This window comes from Melanerpes formicivorus, unplaced genomic scaffold, assembly GCF_026170545.1.
Source record: "Melanerpes formicivorus ecotype bairdi unplaced genomic scaffold, bMelFor1.0.p_v2 SCAF_72, whole genome shotgun sequence".
Classification (NCBI taxonomy): Eukaryota; Metazoa; Chordata; class Aves; order Piciformes; family Picidae; genus Melanerpes; species Melanerpes formicivorus.
The window spans coordinates 1,480,253-1,485,467 of record NW_027142424.1 but is presented as its reverse complement, the minus strand read 5'-3'; positions in this window follow the sequence as shown (position 1 = coordinate 1,485,467).

Here is a 5,215-nt window from a genome sequence, read left to right as displayed (position 1 = left end):
ATTTGCTCTCCCTCTCTCTGCCTTTTTTTTTATGCTGGATTCTGCTCTCTAAAACTAGGACACAGCCATCCCACGTGTCTGCTCCAAAGCTCCAGTAATCTCCTGCCACTGGCCAGGGCCAGTGAGGCTCTGTGCTGCCTGTTCCCCAGCTAGGGAGGAGCAGGAGGCACCCAAGTGCTCCGTGGGCTTTGGATCCAGCAGCGAAAGGGCACTGGAGGAGTGGAACAACCACCCTCAGGGGCCTCCTCCAACCTTGTCCTGTTTGTAGAGATGGGGTTTGTGGAAGCCTGCAGTGATGCCATCCGTGCCTGGGGACTGCCAGGCAGTAGTGGCCATGTACTCTTTCCTCCCTCCCATCACAATGCCACTGCTCTGGTCACAGCTCAGCAGGGAGGGCAGGTTGCTCAAATCCAGCTTTTCTCTGGAAAATAGGTGTGCTAGAAGGAAAGGCAGCTTGTGGTGGGACTTCAGACATAGAAGCATAGAATGATTTGGATTGGAAGGGACCTTAACATCTATTTCCAAGCCTGTGCCGTGGGCAGGGACACCTTCCACTAGACCAAGCTGCTCAAGGCCTCATCCAACCTGGCCTTGAACACCACCAGGGAGGGAGCATCCACAACCTGTTCCAGTGTCTCACCACCCTGACCATAAAGAATTTCTTCCTAACATCCAGTCTAAAACTGCCTTCTTCCAGCTCAAAGCCATTGCCCCTTGTCCTGTCACTAGAAGCCCTTGTAAAAAGGCCTCCCCATCATCCTCCTCATTTGGCCACCTTCAAAATAAAGAAGAGAGGCTCTGGATAGCACAGAGTAAGCTTGTTTCTTTAGCAAGACAGGAAAGCTTCTGCAGAGCATCCCTGTGCCAGCCCTAGTTCCTAAAATGGTGCTGGGTGAGCTCTTCAGGATCCACCACCCTGTCCTGGGATGCTGGGTTTGGGACTGATTGCCAGAAGCAATCATCACCACACAGGAGCTGCTGGGGCAGGATGGTGAAATGAGGTGAAAATGGGAGATCTGGAAAGGTTTTCCACAAGTTTCCCTGTTCCATCCATGGAAAAGGTAGGATTTGCTTTGCTGAGCTTCATCTTTTCCCCACCCAGTATTTACAGAATTAACCAGGTTGGAAGAGACCTTTGAGATCATCAAATCCAACCTATCACCCAACACCATCTAATCAACTAAATCAGGGCACCAAGTGCCTCGTCCAGGCTCCTTTTAAACACCTCCAGGGATGGGGACTCCACCACCTCCCTGGGCAGCACATCCCAATGGCCAATCTCTCCTTCTGGGAAGAACTTCTTCCTAACCTCCAGCCTAAACCTCCCCTGGCACAGCTTGAGACTGTGTCTTCTTCTTCTGTTGGTGAAGAGACCAACCCCCACCTGGCTACAACCTCCCTTCAGGGAGTTGTAGAGAGCAAGAAGGTCTCCCCTGAGCCTCCTCTTCTCCAGGCTAAGCAACCCCAGCTCCCTCAGCCTCTCCTCACAGGGCTGTGCTCCAGACCCCTCCCCAGCTTTGTTGCCCTTCTCTGGACACCTTCCAGCAGCTCAGCATCTTCCTCAAACTGAGGGGCCCAGACCTGGACACAGCAGCATCTCAAGTGCAAATCAGCCCCAGGGAGGACAAGTTGCATCTCCAGCTTCTGCTGCTCCTCCGAAGCAGCGCTCAGCACCGCCGGGCACAGCACGGGGGAGCAGCCGCCTCATTTATCAGCCAGAGCTAAATGAAGACACCAAAAGCAATCTCATCACAAAGCCACACGAAGCAGCTTTGCCTCCAGATCCATTCCTCCACCGACTCCCCTGGATGAACCCGGAGCAGATGGCTTCTCTGTTCCGCCCCCAGCCAAGCACCTGCGCTGCCTCCTCGCAGAGGCCCCCACATTGTCTCGCCTGCCGCCACCATTTGGGGACTCATTCAGGTTGGGGATGTTCTGATCCCACCAGTCACCATGGGGATGGATCAAAACCACCCCCAAGGCCATGCCTGGCTGGGTGTAGCTATAGCTGCAGGCTAAGCTTCAGTGCTTCTGGAGAGGGGACAAACTGGTCACCAGAAAATAGACAGCTCTGTCATATGCCTTCTCTGGCCCTGGCTGAAGAGCATGGAGTCATTCAATCACTTTTGTTGGAGAAGACTTTTCAGACCATCCAGCCCAACCCTTAACCCAGCACTGCCAGGGCACCACTAAACCACAGCCCTCAGCACCACATCTACACAGCTCTGAACCCCCCCAATGATGGGGACTCCACCACTGCCCTGGGCAGCCTGCTCCAGGCCTTGACAACCCTTTTGCAGGAGCAATTATTCCTCATGTCTGAGCTAAACCTCCCCTGGGGCATCTTGAGCCCATTTCCTCATGTCCTATCATGTGTTCCTTGGGAGAAGAGACTGACCCCCAGCTGGCTCCAGCCTCCTCTCAGGGAGTTGTAGAGAGCAGCGAGGTCTCCCCTCAGCCTCCTTTTCTCCAGGCTGAACTGTGTGCAGAGTGGGTCCACATGAATGGGTGCTGCTGGAGGACCCCAGGCAGGTCCATATAGCCCCTCAAACTGTTCTGCTTGCACCTAACCATCCTCTCTTGCCCCCAAACAACTTCTCCTGACCCCAAAATGTTCTCTCCTACCCCACACCATCTCCGTCTGCCCCAAACCATCTCTGTCTGCCCCAAACCATCTCTGCCTGCTCCAGGCCACCTCCTTCTACCCCAAACCCTCATCTCCTGTCTTGAACCATCTTTTCTTGTCCAGAACTGTCTCCTCTTGCCCTGAAGCATCCCATCCTGCCTCAAACTGTCATCTCCTGTCTTGAACCATCTTTTCTTGTCCAGAAGCATCCCATTCTGCCTCAGATTGTCATCTCATCTCTTGAACTGCCTTCTCTTGCTCAGAACCAGCCTGTCCTGCCTCAAACCATTCCACATACCACAAACCATTCCACATACCACAAACCACCTCCTCCTGCCCCGTGCCATCTGCTCCTGTCCTGAGCTGTCTCCTCTTGTCCCAGACCATCCCCTCCTGTCCCAAAGTGTCCCCTCCTGGCAGCACAGCCACGGAACACTGGCTTTTCTAATTCATTAGGAGGACAATCTGATTTATGCCCTGCTCCCCCGGGGACCTGCTGACAAATGGGATGTTGTGTTTCAGGAGTTTATCCTGGGGAGCAAATAAATAAACAGAGAAATGGAAACCTCATGAATTTTTTAGAGAGCTTATCAAAATCCTTTCTCCCCCACCCCCCACCCCCCTCCTTTCCCCCTCCCCTTTGTCCAAAGGGAGAATGGCTGAAATGGGAAAGAGCCCCTCCATCTGCATTCCCTCCACTTCCTTCCCCTTCAATCTCTTAATCCTCTTCCTTCCAGCTTTAATCCACACGGTTGCCTCTTTCTTGTTTGTGGCTTTTTGTTTGGGTTTGTTTCCCCCCCCCCCCCTTTTATTAATCCCCTCCCCCACTCCAAATAATGACAAAGCCACCACCAAGACGCCAAAGGCTCATATCTCATGTCCATCCTCCCAGCACCACAGCTCCAGAGAGCATCCACAGAAGCCTGGCTCAGCATCCCAGCATCCTCCAGCCCTTTTTCATTTTCCTTCTCTTGCCCTAAAATGACTCCCTCCATCCCAACATCCTCCTTCCCTTTCCCTCCTTCTCTTGCCCTAAAATGACTCCCTCCATCCCATTATCCTCCTTCCCTTTCCCCCCATTCTCTTGCCCTAAAATGACTCCATCCTAACATCCTCCATCCCTTCCCCTCCTTCTCTTGCCCTAAAATGACTCCCCCCATCCTAACATCCTCCATCTCTTTCCCTCCTTTTCTTGCCCTAAAATGACTCTTTCCATCCCATTATCCTTCTTCCCTTCCCTCCCTTGCCCTAAAATGACTCCCTCCATCCCTACATCCTCCTTCCCTACATCCTCCTTCCCTTTCCCCCCCATTCTCTTGCCCTAAAATGACTCCCTCCATCCTAACATCCTCCATCTCTTTCCCTCCTTTTCTTGCCCTAAAATGACTCTTTCCATCCCATTATCCTCCTTCCCTTCCCTTCCCTCCCTTGCCCTAAAACGACTCCCTCCATCCCTACATCCTCCTTCCCTACATCCTCCTTCCCTTCCCCCCCTTCTCTTGCCCTAAACTGACTCCTTCCATCCCAACATCCTCCATCCCTTTCCCTTCTTCTCTTGCCCTAAAATGACTCTTTCCATCCATTATCCTTCTTCCCTTCCTCCCTTGCCCTAAAATGACTCCCTACATCCTCCTTCCCTACATCCTCCTTCCCTTTCCCCCCTTCTCTTGCCCTAAAAATGACTCCCTCCATCCCTACATCCTCCTTCCCTACATCCTCCTTCCCTTTCTCCTCATTCTCTTGCCCTAAAATGACTCCCTTCATCCTAACATCCTCCATCTCTTTCCCTCCTTTTCTTGCCCTAAAATGACTCTTTCCCTCCCATTATCCTCCTTCCCTTCCCTCCCTTGCCCTAAAATGACTCCTTCCATCCCAACATCCTCCATCCCTTCCCCTCTTCTCCTCTCTTGCCCTAAAATGACTCCCTCCATCCCAACATCCTCCATCCCTTCCCCCCCTTGCCCTAAAATTACTCCCTCCATCCCAACATCCTCCTTCCCTTTCCCTCCTTCTCTTGCCCTAAAAATGACTCCCTCCAACCCACTATCCTCCTTCTCTTTCCCCCCACCTTCTCTTGCCCTAAAATATCTCCCTCCATCCCAATATCCTCCTTCCCTTTTCATTTTCCTTCTCTTACCCCTATAATGCACCACCCCACCATCAATTTGCAGCTTTGGGGTATGTTAGGGGATTGCAAACAAGCAGGGCTTGGGCAGCCCTTGCTGCTGCATCAGGAGAGCAAATCCCTCCTGGGAGACTCCCATCACTGTCACCAGCATCCTAATGAGTTAATTAAGAAAAATCAGGGCATGGGAAGTGTGAGCCCTCAGGGGATGGTTACTGGGTGACAAAGCCTCTGGGAGATATTTCTGCTGGTCTCAGGGGACCATGGCCACAAAGCTGCTTCCCAGGGAGATGCTGGTATTGGTGAGGATCCTTGAGCATCTTGTGGCTGCTGGAGGGTGGGGACTTGATGGGTGCAAAAAGGCAGCAAAACTCCTTCAGAACACCCTCCTCCAGCTTCCAAGACTGGAGACTTCTGGGATGCTGCTGGAGAATCACCCACCTGCAGAGACCTTGGGTTTGAGC